Source organism: Natator depressus, chromosome 1 (genome assembly GCF_965152275.1).
Source record: "Natator depressus isolate rNatDep1 chromosome 1, rNatDep2.hap1, whole genome shotgun sequence".
Taxonomy (NCBI): domain Eukaryota; kingdom Metazoa; phylum Chordata; order Testudines; family Cheloniidae; genus Natator; species Natator depressus.
The window spans coordinates 13,494,846-13,517,745 of NC_134234.1; the positions used below are offsets into that span (position 1 = coordinate 13,494,846).

Below are 22,900 nucleotides of genomic sequence, written 5' to 3' on the forward strand. Positions count from 1 at the left end.
AGTCTGACCTCCTGCACATCACAGGCCACAGAACCTCACCCACCAACTCCTGCAATAGACCCCTGAACTCTGGGACTCTAAATAGCAAGGCTAACCTGAATTTTCACATCTGGATCAGATCCTCAGCTGGTGTCAATCAGTGAGATACTTCCCGGAACTATTACTGTCTTTCCAGTGTGGTGCTGGAGGCATTCATTGTGGTGCAGCCGGCATTAGTTTCAAAGGACTAACTCAGCTCTGCCGCCTTTCTCATGGGACTTGAGCGTGGTACCATGCTGTGCCTTATGGGTGTGATCTGAGGCACCCTATAATGCTGCTATTAACTTAAATACAAGAGACAGCAACTGGCTCCAGCCCCCGTCTGAACACCTACACCACAATTAAACAGCCCCTTAGCCCGAGCCCTGCGAGCCCGAGGCAGCTGGCACAGGCCTGCTGTGGGTGTCTAATTGCAGTGTAGACTAGGGTGAGCAGACAGCAAGTGTGAAAAATTGGGATACTTTTTTTGGGGGGTGGTAGTTGCGTGTATAAGACAAAGCCCCTAATATCAGGATGGTCCCGATAATCGGGACGTCTGCTCACCCTAGTGTAGACATACCCTCAGTCCGACATTAAGCATCTTGCTTAGCTATAGCAGCTTTGCGGCTTATAGGCTGCAGCCATTAGAGAGCAACATGGTCACATATTTGAATAGGTTTGAGGGTCCCTCGGTGGTCCGGTGGCAGTGGTTTCTGTCTTGCTTTCTCGATTGCACACTCGCGAACACACGCACGCACGCACACACACCAGTGCCAGATTGTTCCATTTGGTTTCTCTTGGTTGCTTGAGAATAGAGCTGGGTCAGGAGGGTAGAAGTGAACAGCAAACCCTCACCTTGTTTTCGGGATGAGATTTGCACTTTCACAGCCATATAAATATGGAGCTTTAGAATGGGAAGAGTAAAACTGTAATGTAAGGCCAGTGGCCTGGCGCTCTCTGCTCCCATTTATTGGTGAATGGGAGAAGAATAGCTTCAAAGCTGCTTCATCTGCATACACTTTCTACCCAGAATCCCTCCAGAGCCACTTTGGGAGCCACTATAATTGTATGCAACCTCCAAATTGGGTAATGGGACTGAAGTGAGAGATGAGGGAGTGGGGGGTCATAGCTTCTAGGTTGTTGTGAAGGGCTTATATGCTACGGGTTTGCTGCTGAAAATTCTGTACTATTGAAAGGTCTTTGGTAACAGAGATGATCCTTTTTTCAGAGTAACAGCCGTGTTAGTCTTTATTCACAAAAAGAAAAGGAGGACTTGTGGCACCTTAGAGACTAACCAATTTATTTGAGCATGAGCTTTCGTGAGCTACAGCTCACTTCATCGGGTGCATCCTGATGATGAGATGATCCTGAGACACATCCTTGATGGGGTGGGGTGCAGTATGAAGAGGGCTCTGTGATACTGACAGACTAGGTGCCAGGTTATGTTAAAGGCCCAGAGCCTCAGTGAATACTGACAAGTGCACAGCTGGAAGCAGTCAGGATCACCTACTAGTTACCACAAATTATGCAGTCGAGTTTCCCGCATTTGGGGAAATCGCAGGGGTCAGCACACCCGCAGTGCAATGGATGAGCCTCACCCTGGAGGTGTTAGTGCTATGAGACTGTGTTTGTTTAGTGTTTAGACTTTATGGAATGCTTGCAGGATGTTGCGTGTATTAATCCTACTTACAATATCTCTATCCCATGGTATAAAGTTATACTGAGTGTTTGCATTGTAAATCTCTGTAATTGTATAACTCACCAAACAGGAAAAGCAGCATTAATTAAGGTAAAGCGCTCGTCCTGCACATTGAAAGCAAATGAGGCATTGTGTAGCATCAAAGGACAGAGACCTTGTTGACTGCATTCCCAACTCCCTCCAGGAAGGGGAGCCCTGCACATGAACTCATCCCATCCGCTTGGCTTCTGGGGTGAAGAGGATAAAAATCCCCAACAAGGAGAAACTGGAGTCATTATGCTGTCTGGCGTCTGAGGGGCAAAGCTTTCTAAACATAAGCAGGAGGTCCCCAAATGGGGACTGGCATGGGTCAGCCCTAAAGGACATATAGAGATCCTTATTAGATAAGCTTCCATTACCTTTTTAAATCTAAGACTCTAAGTCGTGTATGTGTGTTTCCTGTTTTAACCTTGTAAATAACTCTCATTTCTTTTCTTAGTTAAAAGTCTTTAGTTAGTTTATTACAGAACTGGCAACAGGCGTTCTCTGTGGTTTGAGATCTGAGTACAGATGACCTGGGGTAAGTGACTGGTTCTTTGGGACTGGGACTAACCTGAATATTGTTGTGATTTTTGGTGTAAAATGACCATCTACCACAGGGGTGGGCAAACGTTTTGGCCTGAGGGCCACATCGGGGTTCTGAAACTGTATGGAGGGCTGGGTAGGGAAGGCTGTGCCTCCCCAAACAGCCTGGCCCCTGCCCCCATATGCCCCCTCCCACTTCCTGCCCCCTGACTGCCCCACCTCAGAACTCCTGACCCATCCAACCTCCCCTGCTCCTTGTCCCCTGACCGCTCCCTCCCGGGACCCCCCCACCCTAACCGTCCCCCTGGGACCCCACCCCCATCTAACCCCCCCCACTCCCTGTCCCCTGACTGCCCCAACCCCTATCCACATCCCCACCTCCTGACAGGCCCCCCGGGACCCCACCCCTATCCAACCACCCCCTGCTCCCTGTCCCCTGACTGCCCCAACCCCTATCCACATCCCCGCCTCCTGACAGGCCCCCCGGGACCCCACCCCTATCCAACCACCCCCTGCTCCCTGTCCCCTGACTGCCGCCTGGGACCCCCTGACCCTTATCCAACCCCACCGCTCCCCAACCCCTTACTATGCCGCTCAGAGCACCAGGACTGGCAGCTGCACCACCCAGCCAGAGCCAGCCATGCCGCTGCGCTGCCCGGCAGGAGCTCGCAGCCCCGCCGCCCAGAGCGCTGGCGGCAGGGCGAGCTGAGGCTGTGGGGGAGGGGCCAGGGTCTAGCCCACCTCTGATCTATCTAGCCCACCTCTGGGTGGCAAGATGGACTGGAATGCCCAAGGGGACTGTCAGTGACTCCTTGGTAACATTGTTATGGTGCTTCATAACACCATAAGGGGGGGGCTGCCTGCACTGTTCTGCCCTGAGGCTGGCAGAGCTGAGGGAAAGCTGGTGAGGCCCATCCTATCCAGCCCCTAATTAAAGCTGAAATCACTATCGCTGGGTTGGGTGGAGGAGCCTCGGGCCAGGACCAGGCAGAACTTTGCTAGGGGCCAGAGACAGGCCTGCCCAAGTGCGCCTCAGGGCACTGGGACAACGCAACTCACTGACACAAAACCATGCGTGGGCTTTAGCAGATGAGACGCGTAATGGTAAAGGGACAGTTGCCTACTGGGCATTCCCAGCGGTGGGTAAGGAACTGAATTAATGGACTCCGTCACCATGGGAGAGTGTTTTATTTATTACTGTTCATTTCGCTTGTTGCTGTGTTTTCCCGTTCTACCCCCCCGCAGAGTTTTCCTTGTTTCGGTGCCTGCGAGTGGGGAAGTATGGCCTATTATGGGTGCTCTGGGAAGGTGGTTAAAGATCCCAGCAATTCTGAATGGGGGCTCGAGCCAGTGGTGTTTGTTAGTTTTAAGAGGAATCACAGAATCATAGAATATCAGGGTTGGAAGGGACATCAGGAGGTCATCTAGTCCAACCCCCTGCTCAAAGCAGGACCAATCCCCAATTTTTGCCCCAATCCCTAAATGATCCCCTCAAGGATTGAACTCACAACGCTGGGTTTAGGAGGCCAATGCTCAAACCACTGAGCTATCCCTCCCCCCCCACTATTTGAATCCGGCCCTTGTTGGTGCCAACACCACTTGAGCCAAGAGTTACAGTAATAACATTTGAGTGGGATTCAACCCGTGCAAAGGGTGAATGCACCACTTAAGCCATCCAAACAGGGCTTGCACCAGCCTTCTGCCATTCCTCGGCAGAGCAGTGAATTTCATCCTTCAGGAGTACAAGCTGAACCTTTAGAATAACATTGTAGGTGCTTCATATTTCAGATTCAGGCCAGACCCAGCAAAACACAGGCCACTGAAAACAAAGAATAACAAACACGCCGTGTCTGTTACACAAACCCAAGTATGCAGACCTTGGAAAGCACGTTACAAAGCTCATGCTTCAAGACCACCCAGAAACACAACCCGTCTGATTTGATTTCCAAATAGCAGATGTCACCCGATATTTACTTGGCAAAAATTGCGGTTATGTTAGGATAGCTTCTAGTAAGCACACAGGAATGAGATCATAAGTCACTGGCCCTTTCTCAATGAATAGATGGCAGACCACACGATGCTAAGCTGGGTTAATGTGGCTGGCCGGCTGTGGTTACTCACTAAAGGATTACAGATTTTACTGCATTCAGAAAACCGGCATCTGAAGTTAATTATGGACCGTAGTGTGGAACAGTCACCGTGGACGTTTTATCACTGCATTACCGACTAGTACTGGCAGGATGTTAGAGGGCTGCGATGTTCAGTTACTATGATTTATAGTGTAGTAGCACCTAGAGGCCCCAGCTGAGATCTGGACCCCCACGGTGCTGGGTGCTGTACAGACATGCAGTAAGAGTCAGTAGCTGCCCCAAAGAATTTACAGTCTATGGCTACGATCTTGCAAAGACTTACTCGTCTGCTTAGCTGTGTGCGTGGTGAATAGCTCCAACGGGAGGACTCCGTGTGTAAAGCTGAGCACGTGTTGCAGGCTCCGTGTAATCAGACAAGACAAAACCAAACAGCGGGAGCATGACGGGGTGCAACTCGCCACGCTAGCGCCTCCTGCTGATCATCTTGCAGATCAGCTCCACAGGTGGGTTCAGTGACTGTTGGTGGTGTCACGCCCGCCATCACTTCTGCTCCTGGACCTGTGTCGCTCCAAGGACCACGGTGTCCTCTTCAGGACACAGCCCTCTGGCTGTGCCATACTCTGTGCTCTCCCCTTCCAGGGGACGGTACCACAGTCCAACGGTCCAGCCACTTCTTCAGTGGTGAGGGGAGGCTGGGGGGAATGACTCAGGCCCACCCACTACTCCGGGTCCTGGCCCAGGGACCCTGGAGATGGCAGCCACGTGCTGCATCCCTTCCAACCTCTCCGTCTATTTCCCTGAGCCACTTCCCCGCAGCTCCAGGACCTTCTCTGCCCTTACCTCAGGGCCTTAGCATGCCACTCTTAGCAGCCAGCCAGGAGCTCTCTCTAGCTTCCCTGGTCGCTGCTGGCAGCACTGCTCTGTCCACGGTGCTGGTACCCCTTCCTCCTGCTAGGAGCCTAAACTTCCTTCCTTGAGCTCCAGGCAGCTACTGAAGCTGCTCTCCCCTGCAGCTCTTCTTATATGGGCCTGCCAGGCCCTCATTGGTGCTCCTCGCAGCCCCTCTCCTTTCTGCGCAGCCTCTCTAGGGCTCCTTACAGGCCAGTGTGGGGCGGAGGCCCCATCACAGGGAGGTAGGAAGGATTTTATCTCCTTTCTCCAGAGGGGGATCTGAGGCACAGAGAGATGATGTGACTTGCCCAAGGTCACACATGCCGTCAGTGGCAGAGCTGGGGATCCACATCTCTGCAGTTTCAGTGTCTTAATCTCAAAAACCATCCTTCCTTTCTGGTTCCCACAGCCCTCAAAAAGTTCAGACAAACTATCTGACTCCCTACTGGATCTGCAAAAATCAGAGCTTGAGTCTGCACAGGATCTGTCCCTTAGTTTGACTTGAATGGCAGCTGCTGAGTGCTCTGCCCTTTTGACAAATCAGACCATTTCTTTAGGGCTGGTTTACACTGAAGAGTTTTACCAGCATAACAATGTTGGTTAGAGGAGGGATTTTGTTTCCTGACATACACACACTGGCATAAATCCTATTGTAAATGCAGTTATACCAACATAGATTATTTCAGTTCCCAAACCAGAATAAGCTAGACCAGTCTAAACACTTTCATACTTGGTAGCTCTGCATCCAAACTAGTTTTGTTGTAGTTATTGCCACTCTACTGGGATAGTTAATGCAGAAAAACTATATTCTATTGACAAGCCCTTCAGGTGCCTAAGAGTGGATTAAGACAACAAATTATGAGCATTCATTTTTACGAATCTTGGCTTTAAACGCTCATTGCCTCAGTTTCCCCATCTGTGAAATGGGGTTAATACATCCCTACCTCACCATGGAGTTAACTGATGTTCTGGGAGTGCTATGGTTATAGGGGCCATACAAGTACTTTGATAGTAAGTAGCAGAGTCACCTTACAAAGAGGCATAAACTGCACTGAAACATGCACCCCATAAACAGCTCATGTAAACACTTTGAATAGTGTTTGCTTATTAACACTGAGATTGACCTGTTGCAATGGGCCACAAGGAACACAAGCACCCACCCAGCCCATTATGTGACTTGCTTTCACCCCACACCTGTTTCTCAAACATGCACTATGGCACAGCCCCTTTGTTACTATAGTCTGGCAACATAGTTTGTGACACAAAACAAAAGCTGGAGCACACTGAAAGCGAAACCTCTTGATTCCTGCTTATAGCCAACAATTTCAGTCCACTGGTAATTCAAACAGTTGCTCTGAAAGGGACTCAAATACCTGACAATAAAACTCTGAAAAAGATGTTTCCTTAACTAGCTTCCTTAACTGGGAACTTGTCAAGCTGAGTTTACTAACCGTGTTGGCAAGAAGCTGCCCTACACCACAGAGTACACAAAGAGGGAAGTGGTCACATATAAGTAGATCTAGATCAGGGGTGGGCAAACTTTTTGGCCCGAGGGCCACATCTGGGTGGGGAAATTGCTTGCAGGGCCGGGGCAAGGGGTCGAGGTGCGGGGGGCAGAGTGTGGGGTGTGGGAGGGGGTGTGGAGTGCAGGAGGGGGCTCAGGTCAGGGGGTTAAGGTGCAGGAAGGGTGTGGGGTGCAGGAGGGGGCTCAGGGTACGGAGTTGGGGTGCAGGATGCGACAGGGGGCTCAGGGCAGGGAGTTGGGGTGCAGGAGGGGTGGGGGATCCGACAGGGGGCTCAGGACAGGGAGTTGGGGTGTGGCGTGTAGGAGGGGTTCAGGCTTTGCCCTGGCACCGCTTACCTGGAGCGGCTCCAGGATGGCAGTGGCGCGCATCGGGGCCAGGGCAGGCTCCCTGCCTGCCGCGGCCCCGGCCCCATGCCACTCTGGGAAGCGGCCGGCACCATGTCCCTGCGTGGCCCCTGGGGGGGGGGGGCGCAGAGGGCTCCGCGTGTTTCCCTCGCCTGTGGGTACCTCCCCCAAAGCCCCCATTGGCTGCGGTAACCCGTTCCTGACCAATGGGAGCTTTGGGGGAGGTACCCACAGGCAAGAGCAGCGTGCGGAGCTCTCTGCCCATCCTCACCCCCATCCTCAGGGGCTGCAGGGACATGGTGTGGCTGCTTCCCGGAGTGGTGCGGCGCCACGGGAGTGGCAGTCCCACGGGCTGGATCCTAAGCCCCGAGGGGAGTTTGCCCACCCCGATCTAGATTAAACCCGCCCACATATCGCCATTGACAGTAGAAGGATACCCCAGGAAAATGAGTCGTAGAAGGACAACTTGTGCTGCCAGGACAACCATGTTTTTGGAACCAGCTCAAGAGACCCATCTGAGATGGTTACCACAAACGTGGTCTAACTGAAGCAAAACAGCGACTTTTTTCACAACAGAACCATGGAAAAAGTGGATCTGGGCATCCGCACCTACATTGCTTCCCGGCTGCGTGGTGTGCATTATGGAAAAATCTGGGCAGCTATCCCATAATGCCTCAGCAGGAGAAAAAATGCCCAGAAAACATGCACACAGAGCAGCACCAGCCACGTGTGGAGCAATGCACCCTGGGATGTCCCACCACAGAGAGCTGGGAGAAAGGCAGATTGGCCAAACTAGTTACACCGGCATAGTTGGGGGGGGTCTGTCCACAGAGCCAAATTAATGTTGACTACTTGTATCACTGTAGCTTCTCGGAGCCCCAGGGTGTGTCTACACTTTGAGCTGGGGGTGTAATTCTCAGTTCAAGGAGACATACCCATACTAGCTCTGACGAACTAGCGCCCTAAAAATAGAATGTAGCCATGGGGTGAGTAGTGGAAGGGGCTAGCTGCCCACAGAACATACTTGTCCAAGACTAGGATTATACTTGGGACAGCAGCCCGTCCTGCCATCACAGTTACGCTCTATTTTTAGCAAATTTGCGTGATCAGAGCTAGTGCAGGTAAGTCTCCTTAGTTGGGAATTACACCTCCGGCTCCAAGGGTAGACATACGCTCAGATGTGCTCCCGTGTCATTATGACCTGGTTACAGAAGACAGCACAGTGTCAACTAAGGCCTGTGGCATTAAGAACACCACATGTTTAGCTACCATCAGTACAAAGCATTAACCCCGTGCTGGATGGACACAGATCACTTTTAGAGCCCACTAGCTGGTTACAAATGCAGTCGAAAGTTACTGTGTGAACAGGGCTTAGGAAAGTCATTCACATCCGATGGCCCGTCTCTGACCTCGCTGCGAAGGGAGGAGTTAATCCGACTCCAAGCATGCATGTTTCCAGGCCCATGTGGAAGGCAATGATGGGACACTTCCACAGCTGGTCTCGAGTCTTCTGCCGTTCCATAGATAAATCAAGTGCCGGTCTCCAGGAGTGGCAATTTGCCACCTCTTGTATTTGCTTGAAAGAGACAGGGTAAAGGAGTGTGAAATGCAGTGGAAAGGCAGATGTTTTGTTGCAAGAACAATGAAGCCGCCACAGCAGACAGCTGAGTGTCCATCAGCTCCCTCTCTGCATCTGTCTGTCTGTCCCCTTCTCTGCTGGCTCCAGAAATATAACATTTGGCAATGAGGAAATTATATCCCAGGACTGTCCAGTGTTCCCATTGCCTGCCCAAGAAGAAGAAAAAGTAAACAATACTATAAACAAAGGGGTTACGTTCACCGAGAGGCACAGGGTGCCAGACTCCTGTTTTTGCTCCTGGGACAGCGTGAACCAGCCAGCTAGAGAGGGGGAAGTAGGCAAATAAAGATAGAATCATGGATAAGGGTCTGCAGTCACTGTTCACACCGAGCACTGAGAGGGGAGCCTCAGCAAGCAGCCATCTTTCTTAACGTCAGGTAACCAGGTTGAGAAACAGCTTAGTCTACCCGGGGGTGGGGGAACCTTTGTGCAGCCAAAGGAGTGTGTCAGCACAGCCAGCGGGGGGCAATCAGATGCAGATAGTGCATAATTAAAAAAAAAGGGAGGGGGAGAATTTCCCTGTGGAAATGGCATCCAGGGGATGTGAAGTCCAACAGGAGAACAGAGAGATCGCACTTTTTGTGGGCAATGTTGGTGAGGTCGACAAAATCCGCCAATCCTGGGTGGTGTATTGCAAACGTTTAGAGCAATTTGTAGCTTGCAACTCCATTCCGGATGGACAAGTTTCAACCTCGCTGACAGTGACAGGTCGGAAGGCGTACGGACTGCTTGTGTGACCTATTGTCTCCAGCTGTGCCTGGAGCTGCCAGGCATGCCACAAGCTCTGCAGCGATGCAGGACCCTTTTCCTCCTACCCCACTGACGATAGCAGACCCATGTCAGTTTCACTGGGAACATCAGGGAAGTGGAGAGTCAGTAGCACAGTTTGTTGCTGCTTTAAGGAAGTTGTCTGAGCATTGGCAGTTTGGACAAACATTAAGTGGTGCCCTGCGTGACCAATTAGTCTCTGAGTTACACAATGACCAGGTCCGGAAGAAGTTACTGACTGTATCAGCGCTTAAATTCAAGAAGACTGTTGAAGTAGCAGTTGCAATGGAGAACACAGGGAAGGATTCTCTGGACTTTAGGGTGAACCAAATAGGTCACCTCCTGCATCCGTAAGACAGAAGACCACAGGAACATTCTATGGGGCACTGAGAAGGATTGCTGGGTACGCCAGGTTATTTGCAGGAAGTGCCAGAAGAAAGGACACAGCACTGTCACACAGTTCAACAACCAACAACACAGAGTAACTACATCCCAGAAGACATCTATGAAGACTAAACCTAAGAAAGGATCGAAGCTGGGAATTCATAATGTGTAAAAAGACAAGAACTTTAGTGACACTAGCCAAGACCTAGCACTACGCATGTTATTGGAAGCTGGAGTCAGAGATGGCATCTGGGTTACACTCTTGATCGAAGGAGTTCCTACAAGAGTGGGCTTGATCCTGGAGCTGCATCAACCTATCACCAGACTTACCTATCACTGACAGCTGCATCTACCTATCACCAGACTTTGTCACAAGTTCTCCTTGTGTGTTGATTGTGAGATATTTGTGAGATGCCAGATCTATCTCCATTTGTAGGTATGCACTGAGCAAATCCAATGTACTGAAACACTGTCCACCACTAAGAGTAGCAAACAAATCTTCAGTAAGAGGAAGTGGTTACTGGTCTGCACATAAAACTGAATTCAGTGTCACTTTGAAAACTCCACAAATTCAGACTGAGACATCCTCCTTGATCCCTGGAATGAGAGATGTAGCCACTCACCATGTGAAACCAGTAACAAGACTCGGATGTTCACTAATAATCAGCTTCCACCAGAGGCTTCAAAGGAAAAGGCACAACTCTGGGCTTTCCATATTTCAGCTGACTTTTAGACCTAACAGTGAGCTTCTCTGGTACATGGCTCATCTGTCCAACCTCTTTTTCAAAAACTTTGAAGTGTCTGCCCAGTATTTCTTGAAGATTTTGAGGTGCTTTTGTAATTGTCTTGATCTTGGTCCAACTCACCTTGAGCTTCTCAAGCCAAGATCTGTCAAAAAATGGTTCATACTTTCCTTCAGTCACAGAGAAGGGTAAAAGTTCTGTTCTGAGGAATTTCAGAGGTTCCTAGCTTCAAATGGAATTGAACACATAAGCTCTGGTTCATACAATCCTGCTACAAATGGACAAGCTACTCCCTCCACTTGCAATTCTTTTCTTGAAGTTTTCTTTGTGGACCTGTTGGGACCTGCTACATCCTGATATTGCCTCACATGTAGCCAAATCCCAAGCAAGGCAAACTGAATGATGACATGAGACTTGCCATTGTCCTTTTCAATGAGACCTAGTGTAGACTTGCTACTATAGGGTGTGGAGTGAAATGGGTACCTGGAGAACTTGTAAAATGCACAGGACCTGTTTCGTTTGTGGTCAGATTATCCTGTGGTATTTTATGGAAATGACACCTGGACCAGCTGCAGCCTCTACAAGTACTGGAGTCCAGGGATGTTCCTGGAGGAACAGAAAGTCCTCTTATTGAACCTCCTTCTGTTACAACTCCTAATTTCGACAAGTTGGTGGAAAAGTCTTTGGTGCCAGATCCAGTTGATTGCTTACCGCTGACTGTCCCTGTTGTTCAGGACACTGCCGCATCACCATCACCCGAACAGAGTGCGAAAACCAGCTGTGCACCTGAATGTATAAATTTGTCAGTTAGTCAGTTGCTATTCCAGGGCAGAACCATCCCTTGCAAATTGACAGTCTGCCATATTGGTCTGTGTTAGCTATGTGAACAATAATGTGTGTATATATATATTTGAGAAATTGTTTAAAAGTAGAATGGAGGAATGTGAGCTCCTGAACCTTTAAATGTCTGAGAACTCCCCCTCCCCAGCCTCACTTTCCTGTTGGTTTCAGGTTTGCTGCCAGAACAATAAAGCAACCACAGCAGACAGCTGCATCTCCATCAGCTCCCTCTGTGTCTCTCTATCTCCTTCTCTGCTGGCTCCAGAAGTATAACCCTTCCCTCAGTGTGTGCTTATCAATGTGTGTCGGGAGAGGTTTAAGCACTGAAACTGGTCTAAGGGCATCTTGAAGGGCCAGATTTTAGGTGTCTAATGATGCTGATAGGACCCTGGTAGGAGTTAGGTGCCCAAACACACTTAGGGACCTATCTGCATCTTTAGCCACCGAAATATCTTTAAAAAACCTGGCCTTTACTCCGTGTCACAGGGTGGCTGGTCCCTTAAGGAGCAATGGGCCTTGGTCCACCGGTGACAAGTATAACTCACCTCCCCATCTGGGAGGCCATGTAATAGAGAACAGGTGTCCCCTGTACGAGCAACAGGCAGGTGCAGGAGAGAGGGAGAAGCTCAGGAAACTGCAGAGAGTGAGAAAGGCTCCTGCAGGAAAGACCCTGACCCCAGAGGATGTTTGGAAGCAGCACAAGAAGGCTGAGCTTGAGCCAGGCAAAGCGCAAAGCCTGGGCGTGGTGGCTGAATCAGAGGAGAGACGGCGACCTGGGATCCAGCTCTGGGAAGGATGGCTAAGGACTCCCTTCCTAAGAGACAGAGGTAGAGGCATGGAACTGGGCTAGGGGTCTGGAAGGCCAGTGTCTACACAGAGGACTAAATAAAAATCAGGGCTGCAAAAGGGGAGGGTATTAACTAACTTTGGCTTGTGATCTGGAGTTTGGGAGGAGTCCAAGGAAGGAAATTATTGGGCCAGGGTGCTTGCTGAGCAACTTCAAGCCACAGAGGGGTGCTTGGGTGGCCATCACCCTGTTACGCTCCGCAATCATTCACATCGAGGTTTTGGCCAGGGGATAGTCTGCACAAGCCGGACTGAGCATTTAGGATTCAAGGCCTAATTTATCCCTGACTTTGTGGACTTGCATCAGGGGTGAATTTGCCTCTCTGGCTGCCAGGAGTAGGGTGAGCAGACATCCCAATTTTATGGGGATCGTCCCAATATTAGGGGCTTTGTGTTATATGTGCAACTATCTCCCCCCACCCCCCCACCCCCCAAAAAAGTGTCCCAATTTTTCATGCTTGCTGTCTGGTCACCCTAGTCAGGAGACCTTGATATTCATTTACAAAGTCTTTGGCTGCTGGATGCTTTATTCCTTACTTATTCAACTCTGGCTGTGAGAAGCCATTCAGGCCTTGTCTCACTACAAGGAAACTGCTAGCTAGAGCAGAGTTCTCCCTCCCATGGGCGACGTAAGGATTAAGTAGTTAGGTCTTGTCTATACTATACAGTTTTGTTGACAAAAGTCAGCTTTCATCGACAAAATGGTGGAGGTGTACACACGGAAATGGTCCTCCCACTGATGTAACTCCCCTGCTATGCTGACAAAAGAAAACCACCTCGACGAGAGGCACAGAGCCTTTTGCCATGTATTCTGAATGATGCAATGTCAGTGTAGACATTGCATTTGCTTATGTTGCCCCACCATATTTGGGACTCTTGCTGAGCTGTGTCCTAGCCAAGAGACAGTGAGTAAGAGGTGTATGTGACTTTGATTTTTGGCTTTGAATGCACTCACAATATTGTCTCTGCTCATTGCTTCTTTGGCTTTTGCACATTGAGGACCAACTCCTACACACCGACGGAGCACCTTCAGCAGATAAGGCGCCAAACCAAGAGGAGTAAGGAGAATATGTTTTGAGAAGTGCTGCAGTCAACAGATACAGCAGATGGCAAAACAAGAGCATGGAGGGAGACAGTTAATGAAAAACTCAGGTGGGATAGCCTGAAAGGAGATGGGGAAGGAGTGGATGATAGATGGACAGGAGAGGATGATAAAGCCACTGAAGGGCCAGACAGAGTTGCTCAAGTCTTTCATAACACTGAAGTCTGAGTACATCCATGCACGACTCCCCCTGCAGCCAATATAGAACACCGTTCCATGCCCTCCCCAAACCCCCCCAACACATGCCTCGCAGGTTCCAGTGCCATTGCAGTACCCCCTGCACTCCACCCCTAGAGACTGGTTTCATATTGAAAGCTGGAGTTACACTCAGCTGTGAGACCCTTAACCAAGAGACTGCTCCTTATTGCCATGTCCCCTGTTTGGAAAAAAATACGTGTTTTATCTTTTCATTAAAGTGTAGTCTTTGAAACAAAACGAGTCTTTATTTGTGTCATGCACATGATAGTTGCTGCTGAAATTCAAACACATTGGCTAGAGGCAGGAACATTTGCTCACTACAATTAAAATTCAGGAATTACAGGGGTCATTCAAGTCAGCAAGTAAATATTGCCTAGCCGAATGCATCACATAAAGACACATTACTGGGGCTCATTGTCAAAATGCTCTTTCAAAGCCTCTTTGATTCAAATAACCCCCATGAACCCCTCAAATTGCCCCGGTATTTGGCTGCTCAAAATCAGCAGCCAGCGGATTCACCTCAGCACTCCACCCCTGGGGAAACTTTTCCCCCTTCGCTTCACTAATGTTATGCAGAGCAGAGCAGAGCAGGCTGCTATGACCACTGGAATATTTTCCTCATTGAGGTCTAACCTGCCAAAAAGGCAGCACCAGTGACCTTTTAATCTGCCAAAGGGACTGCTGTCTAGGTTCCCAGTGTAAGACTTCATGAGCCATGGGAGCAAGGGGTAGGTGGGGTCTCCCAGGATCACTATGGGCATGTGCACATCCCCCATTGGACTCTTCTGGTGTGGAAAGAAAGTTCCAGTGTGCAACTTCCTATATAGTCCAATATTCCTAAAGATGCATGCATCATGAACTTTCCCTGACCAACCCGCATTGATATCAGTGAAATGGCCCCGGTGATCCACCAGCACCTGCAAGACCATGGAGAAATAGCCCTTTCAGTTGACGTACTCCATCACAAGATGGCGTGGGGCCAAAATAGGGATATGCATGCCATCTATCACCCTGCTGCAGTTAGGGAATCCTATTGTTCCAAAGCCATCAGTTATTTCCTGCACATTACCCAGAGTCACAGTCTTTTGTAGCAGGAGGCAATTAATGGCCCTGCACACTTGCATCACCGCAATCCTCACAGTGGACTTTCCAATTCCAAACAGATTCGCAACTGACCGGTAGCAGTCTGGATTTGCCAGGTTCCATACAGCGATTGCCACTTGCTTTTCCACTGTGAAGGCAGCTCTCATTGTGGTGTCCTTGTGCTGCAGGGCAGGGGCGAGCTCTGCACACAGTTCCAGGAAGGTGGCTTTGGACATCTGAAAGTTCTGCAGTCACTGCTCGTCATCCCATACAAGCATCCCGATGCAATCCCACCACTCAGTGCTCGTTTCCCGAGCCCAGTACTGACAGTCCACCGTGTGCAGCTGCTCCGAGAACGCCAGCAGCAATCTTGAATTGTTTCTTTCCATTGCACACAGCAGGGCAAGCACCACAGATTCACTTTCCGTTTCCCAGCGCATGAAATACGGCAGAACCAGCCGCGCTGTGTTCATAGAATCATAGAATATCAGGGTTGGAAGGGACCTCAGGAGGTCATCTAGTCCAACCCCCTGCTCAAAGCAGGACCGATCCCCAACTAAATCATCCCAGCCAGGGCTTTGTCAAGCCTGACCTTAAAAACTTCTAGGGAAGGAGATTCCACCACCTCCCTAGGTAACGCATTCCAGTGTTTCACCACCCTCATAGTGAAAAAGTTTTTCCTAATATCCAACCTAAATCTCCCCCACTGCAACTTGAGACCATTACTCCTTGTTCCGTCATCTGCTACCACTGAGAATAGTCTAGAGCCGTCCTCTTTGGAACCCCCTTTCAGGTAGTTGAAAGCAGCTATCAAATCCCCCCTCATTCTTCTCTTCTGAAGACTAAATATCCCCAGTTCCCTCAGCCTCTCCTCATAAGTCATGTGTTCCAGTCCCCTAATCATTTTTGTTGCCCTCCACTGGACTCTTTCCAATTTTTCCACATCCTTCTTGTAGTGTGGGGCCCAAAATGGGACACAGTACTCCAGATGAGGCCTCACCAATGTCGAATAGAGGGGAACGATCACGTCCCTCGATCTGCTGGTAATGCCCCTACTTATACATCCCAAAATGCCATTGGCCTTCTTGGCAACAAGGGCAGACTGTTGACTCATATCCAACTTCTCGTCCACTGTAACCCCTAGGTCCTTTTCTGCAGAACTGCTGCTGAGCCATTCGGTCCCTAGTCTGTAGCGGTGCATTGGATTCTTCCGTCCTAAGTGTAGGACTCTGCACTTGTCCTTGTTGAACCTCATCAGATTTCTTTTGGCCCAATCCTCCAATTTGTCTAGGTCCCTCTGTATCCTATCCCTATCCTCCAGCGTATCTACCACTCCTCCCAGTTTAGTGTCATCTGCAAACTTGCTGAGGATGCAATCCACACCATCCTCCAGATCATTTATGAAGATATTGAACAAAACCGGCCCCAGGACTGACCCCTGGGGCACTCCACTTGATACCAGCTGCCAACTAGACATGGAGCCATTGATCACTACCCGTTGAGCCCGACAATCTAGCCAGCTTTCTATCCACCTTATAGTCCATTCATCCAGCCCATACTTCTTTAACTTGCTGACAAGAATACTGTGGGATACTGTTCCTACCGCTCATTACCAGATTGGGCAGAAGCTCAGGATTCATGCTTTCAGGCAGAGATGGCGGGCACACAGTTTACAGGGGCTGTTCAAAAACGGCACGAAACAAAGTTGGAAGTCCATGGAATGATGGGACGGAAAGAACTGCATCATGAGACGGTGAGTGGGCCCCCATGATGCACTGTGATCTGTTCCCAGATCTCTCAGCCAGAGGGTGGCGAGTTGCACTATGGGAAGCTACCCATGATGCAATGCTCTCTCTGTCGATGCAAGAGCACCGTCTGTAGATGTGCTCCATCAGCACAAGGAGCGTTGTGTAGACTTGAACAACCGATGTAATTAAAGCGGCATATGATCATCGACGTAACCTAAGTCAACCTAACTCTGTAGCGTAGACAAGGCCTTAATGTTTGTACAGTCCCTTAAGCTGCTGGGACAGCTCCTCAACTAGTGTAAAGCCACATAACTCCAACTGACTCCATGGTTTATTTACACCAGCTGAGAATCTGTCCAGTAAAGTGCTACGAAAGTGCTAGGAATGACTAGCTAGCTAGGTCTTCATATCAGTACCCATCACCCAGTCAGATTTTCAGCTCCGGGAATCCAGTCTTGGCCCCATTGAAGCCAATGGGAGTTTTGCTGTGATTGGAAGCCCAACAATGGTCTCTGGAGAAAGGAGGCAAAGCAGCCTCCCGTGAAATGTCCCATCCCAACAGTGTGTATGTGTGCTCTTTACGAGCCTCAAAACGTCTGAGCGGACAAATGGGTGAGACAATAGCAGGCAAGATGCTGGAGGCTAGATAGGATGGAGAACTCAAGCCAGGGTGGGCATCAAAAAAATTAAAGTTAAACAAGCGTTCAGGCAGGGAAGGGAGTCAGGAGCAGTGCATCAGAGCAGGAGTCACCCGGGGGGGAGATTCTCTGGCCTGTGTTATACCGGAGGCCAAACTTGATGATTTAGTTGTCGCATCTGCCCTTAAAATCAAAGGGTCTGATTCTCATTTAGACCAAGACTCCTTTACATCACTCTGCCACGCTAGGGGCTGAGAGGTGTCAATAAGATTCAGGCCCTCAGAACCTACAGAATCACCTTGCGCAACACGCACAGAATGAGGGAAGGATGGTTTTGTTCTATGGAGGAGACGTCTAGACCTTGACCATACTGCTGCTCTTGCTACAAAGTGTGTTCTTTCCTTCCTCGGGGTTTTCGTGGCCTTATTCTGTGCAAATGTAAGTAAGCTTTCCCCTGACAGCTAGTGATGAGCTGGGGAGGGGAAAAGGCTTCAGGACCAAAGTGTATTTTTATGAACACACCCACTCTGCCTAGGTATGAGCAGACAGAGCTGTGTTGATCAACTTTGGCAGGCGTTGGGTTAGAAATCACTTTAGATGGCAAGGGGCCTGTATTTAGAACATATCACTGAACATCAGCACGACCAGGAGAAATGAGCTAGAGTGCCACTGAGAAGTGACCCTGGGAAAGTAAATACTTCTCTGATGGATTGTATTTACTGAGGGACAACCTATCCTAAATTCTCAATTACTGAGGGACAATCTACACTCATTGCTATATTGCTTTCCAGATGCCACTCTTAGTATAACTTTTTATGAGTCATGTATCTGAATATTTGGATGCTAATATTTAAACTGTATCATTAAATGTATTACCCTTAATTTGGGATATTGCAGGTTATGTACTATATATACTTCATGACTTTTTAAACCAAACTTTGTACTTTGGTATAATTTAAGCATTATACCCAGATGTATAGAAACTCTTTCTTTAACATACTTATTAGCTAATTTTAATATTGAGTGCAGGGGTAATGAAACGGTGTTATCCTTACTGTATGAGTAAAGGGCAGCAGAACTGTACTTGGCCTGACCTGACTGAGGGGGTCACCCTCAACTGAACTGAACTCGCTAAGCAGGGGGACTGAGATGCCGGACCCCTGTGAAGGGCAAGAGGGGGTGGGGACAGGTGTTTCTGCTTGGAGGTGTGGGCTCTGCCTAAGAGTTCTAGGCATGGTTTAACCTACCCCTCCCCACTTTTATGTTTTCAAACATAAAACTAATTAAGGCTTCATTAGGAGTCTTTTTGTTTTCTTAAGTGATCACTAGAGCTGAAATCCTCTGTTGTGAGACAGTGTGTCTGCCCAGCCTGCTTCAGCAGTGAGGTTCCCCCATGGAGCGCTGAAAATCACTCAGAACTGGGGGGAACCTTAAGAAACTGAGCCACAGAAGTCACTGTAGAGAAGCAGGAAGCTGCAGAAGGTGACCGTGTGCATCAGAGATGACCAGCAGGCAGATGGCTGGCAGGGTGGCGAGCAACTGGTGGAGCGGGCGGCCGGCAGGGTGGCCAAAGGAGTGTAGTGGCAAGCAGCTGGCTGGTGGGGCAGGGCAGGGCAGCTGGCGGAGTGGTGAACGGCCAGAAGGCAGCTGATGCCAGAGCAAGTGCCCGGATGGTGGAGTGAGCAAGGTGCCTTCCTCCCTTTCCCCCCAGCCAGGGTGGGAGGTGAGCTCACACAGATGCACCTCTGAATGCTGGGTCTTCACTGACCAAGGACAACTGTGAGTGGGGTGCAGTGGAGGGAGAAGGGAGGGGCACATTAAAAGAACTTTTGGTTGTTGGACTCAAGAACCTGAGGCAAAAGACACTGCCCAATGTACTCTGGGCGGGCAGGGTTTTGCTCATGATTTTATGATTGTGAATCCTGCTTGCGGCATTTTCCCAAATTAATGCCAGGTCACTTCCCTCCTTTCATTAGAAGTTTCTTTCCTATGCTCAGATGCTCTGCTTGCGAGAGGGGAGATATTGCCTCAGAGGCACCATGGGGGTGGTGTGTAATTTCCCCAGGTTACTGGGTTGGGGCTCAAGCTGATTCGGTGTTGTATTGTTGAAAAGGAACCCCTAGATATTGAACCCAGCCCTGGTTGTTGCTGATTCCATCTGACAGAAGGGTTATACAAAGTTTGTACTCTCTGAAAGGAGCAGAATCTGTGAGTTTTCGAGGGACTAGTTCTGTGGGGATGGGACTGGAACCTGAGTCCACGGGACAGCCAATACCTCCACACTGCTACCTGGCAGCCTTGGTAGGGCTGTTTGCATTATCACATAGACCCTGTGGAAATTAACACCACAGGAAGTGCCACTTTGGAAGGCCAGATTGACAGCTTCTTGCACGACCCCTGATTGATTCAGGCACCTTTCTTAAGCCAAGAAGGAGTTCTAGGAAGGGCCTGTGCAACAAGGTCAACCCCTCCTGCCAGCTTTGGTGACAAACCAGCATCGTGACTCTCGGATTCTGACCCTGGCTCGGACTCTCGCCTTCTGCCCTCGAACTCCAACTCTGCTCCCAACCTCTGGCTTCGGTATTTGGACTCCGACGTCCCGTGACTTTGGGAGTTGGACTCTGACACTGGCTTTGACCCCTGGCTTCAGTACTAGGACTCCGACTCCAGGCTTTGACCCCTGATTTTGGAACCTAAGCTCTGACTTCAGCTTTGACCCCAACCTCTGAATACGGACCCTGGCTTCGCCCTTTGAAATCTGGCTCCATTCCTTCCCCCCCCCCCCCCCCCCCCCGGTATTGGTACTAGGACCTTGACGCTGGTCCTGAATTCAGGCTACCTCTCCGAGGCTCCAACCCCAGCTCTGGCTCATGACCTGTGCCCCTGGACTCTGGAACTGGCCCTGACCAACTAGGCCTGACCACCCAAGCCCTGGTCGTGTCAGCTTCATTGTTAGGCTGGGGTCCACGGAAATCACAGAAAAGCCTTAACCAGCTGGACTGGGAACGTCTGAAGCAGCATTTTTAAATGCTTGGTGATTTGAACAGTCCAGTGCCTGGCACAAAATCAGGCCTTAAAAGAGCTTCCTGAAGAATCTCTTTCTGCTGAGTCTGCAGGAATTTGTTGACTTGGCTACAAGTGACAACAAGCCATTGGTGTTCCGGCCTGGGAAAGGTAGTGCCCAGAGCCATGTAACTCCCACGTGTAAGTCAGAGTCTCACAAGGCATCTAGTCCAAGGGAGCTGAACTGCTCAGTGGCTTTCCCCTTTGTATTCACAAGCTAAAGCGAACTCCGCAGGTCACATCAGCGAGCCCTCTGGGGTCCTTTCCTAACAGCAATAGGGTCAGTTCCTCAACTGGAGTAAATCAGCGCAGCTCCATTGATTTCAGTGCCAGTTTACACCAGTTGAGGACTTGGCTCATATAAAGTCACAAAGACCATTGATGTGATTAAACCTGTCCCTGCCCAATCAGAATTAGTCCCTCCAGTGCATTCCCCAGGGCAGTTTTAAATGACTCCAGCAATTTAGGGGGGCAGGTTGCCAGCAATTCAGTATAGTTCCAGTGAATCTAGGCAATATTCTGAGCCTAGCCAGGGTTCTAGTCCTCACCGGGTCCCTGTGACTTTTCATGACCAATGCAATCACTAACATGTCCCTCTAGTGTCACCGTAAATGTCAGAGCAGGAATCATGGTGCAGCTACAGTGTCTGATGCAGAAGCTACCACTGCGGTAATAAAAGGGGGAAATCCCTTAGAAAAACACGTCCTTCCTTGTATTGAATCCATCGGGTCCAGGTCAACTGTAGGGTGACACCGGGGCCAGGGTGAGCATGAGCGAAAGCGAGGATATTGCAGCCAAATGGAGGTGTGAGTTGTGGGGAATATCACAAAGAAAACAAGACAGGACCTTTTAACAATGCAAGTCTGATAAGGGGGTGGGGACGGGGACACATGAGGCTTGTGAAAGGGGAAGCAATGGAGTATATGACCCCTAATGTATGAGTGAAGTGTCCAGGGTGCTGATGAATGTGCCATGATTTATCATTAAATGCTGAAGTCGCAAGCAGAAGCACCAGCCAGGATTGGGCCCCATTGTGTCAGGCGCTGTACAAACACATAGCAAGAGACAAGTCCATGCCCTGAAGAGTTTACAATGCAATGGAAGGGCTCAGGGCTGGGATGAAGAGGATAAGGGAGGAGAGGGGGTATGTGGGCTTCAGGTCACACTTAGCGGAAGTGGAAAGACAGATGCAAAGTTATCCCAGCTCCAGTGCCTGGATCAGGGAAACAGGCTGTCATGTGACAGTCCCACTTTCTGCTATAGCTGATGACATTTCCTATCCCTGTTGTGAGCCCTGCTCTCTGCTGTATCTTCCCCTAAACCAAGCTCTTAAGGGGGTTCTCAGCACTGGAAATACCCGAGCTGCTCTCTGAAGTGTGAACTTGATGCAGTTTTTAGAGCTGATCTCCTGCTCTGCTGTGGAAAACTGCTATCGGTGATGGGGAATCAAAGCAAAGCACATGATTGCCAACCTCAGGACCTCAAAAATCATAAGATACACCCCAAAAATCATGAGAAAAAAACCTCATGATTTTTAAGCCAAAAATAATACAGTATGTAGTTTTTTTAAAAAAGAAATTTCCTTTCTGAGACTTTGGGTCACGTTTTCACACTCTTCTCTGCAGTCACGAAGGCTAGAAATGTACGGGGGTTTTTTAATGGAAGTTGAGATCTTCCCGTGCTCACTTGGCTCCAGGAACTGGGTCTTTAAGCTAAACACCAGCTATCGCAAGACTCGCAATGAAATCATGTGAGTTGGCAACACGGAAACGGTATCCTGTTAATGGATCACGTCACTGCTTGTTTCTCCCCAAAAGAAGTTTATTTACATTAGAAATAGGGAGGCTTAATTTCCCATTGCAACAGGAGAACTTTGGACAGTGACCTCGCAGCAGGCTGCCATCTGAGTGGAAGGAATTGCCGAGAGTACCCGTGAGCAGCATAAACAGAGCGACGTCAAATTATATTTTAAAAGCACTTTCAGTTTTAATAAGCCAAAGTTTTGCTTACAAGTAAAGCAACTTTTCAGACCTAGGCCCTGATTCTTATTTACACATCACAGCGCTCGGGCAGTATGCAAAGTGCCTTACTGAGATCATAAAACATGGTCTGCTTCCAGGCTAAGGGTGCTTTATGCTGCCAGAGTGGTGTGAAGGGGCCTTGAGGTAAACAAGAATCCAGCCCCTGGCATTTTAGCCTGGCAGCCTCCTTAAAATAGATGATTAGCTTGATTGTGCTTCTAGGGGCACAACCTTGCTCATCGCTGCACCCAGCTCATGTGACAGGGCTGAGAAGGGGAATTTTCCCCATTCCCACTGCAGGCCTCATGAGTTTCCCCTCCTAAGGGGTTGGGTTCCCTGGCCTGTCTCCATTCACCAGCTGCAGAATCCCTTCATGCCGCCAAACTTGACACCCCACCCAAATCCTGCCATGCACCAGGTCCGCCACCGGAGGGCTCTGCTGGGACAGGATTTGCACCTGCAGAAGACAGGCGGGACATTTAACAGAGCATCTGCTGGCTCTTAGCACTGAAGACAGAAATCAGCTCATCAGGAAGTCCCCTAGGCTCTCCATGGAAGGTCAGTTAAAGCCACAATAGTTCCACAGAGCAGCGCGTGTGTAACGTGTAATGGCATTTCAGCTCGTTGCATTATGCCATACAGAGCGGAGCACAGATAGTTCCTCTTGGTCAGCATGGAAATAATCTCTAGGCTAC

At 49.6% G+C, this 22,900-nt stretch overlaps 1 pseudogene; it reads right to left on the bottom strand.

Annotated features, from left to right (window-relative positions):
• Positions 1-1,504: 1,504 nt before the first annotated feature.
• On the bottom strand, positions 1,505-1,657 carry LOC141981118 (U1 spliceosomal RNA; annotated as a pseudogene).
• Positions 1,658-22,900: the final 21,243 nt, after the last annotated feature.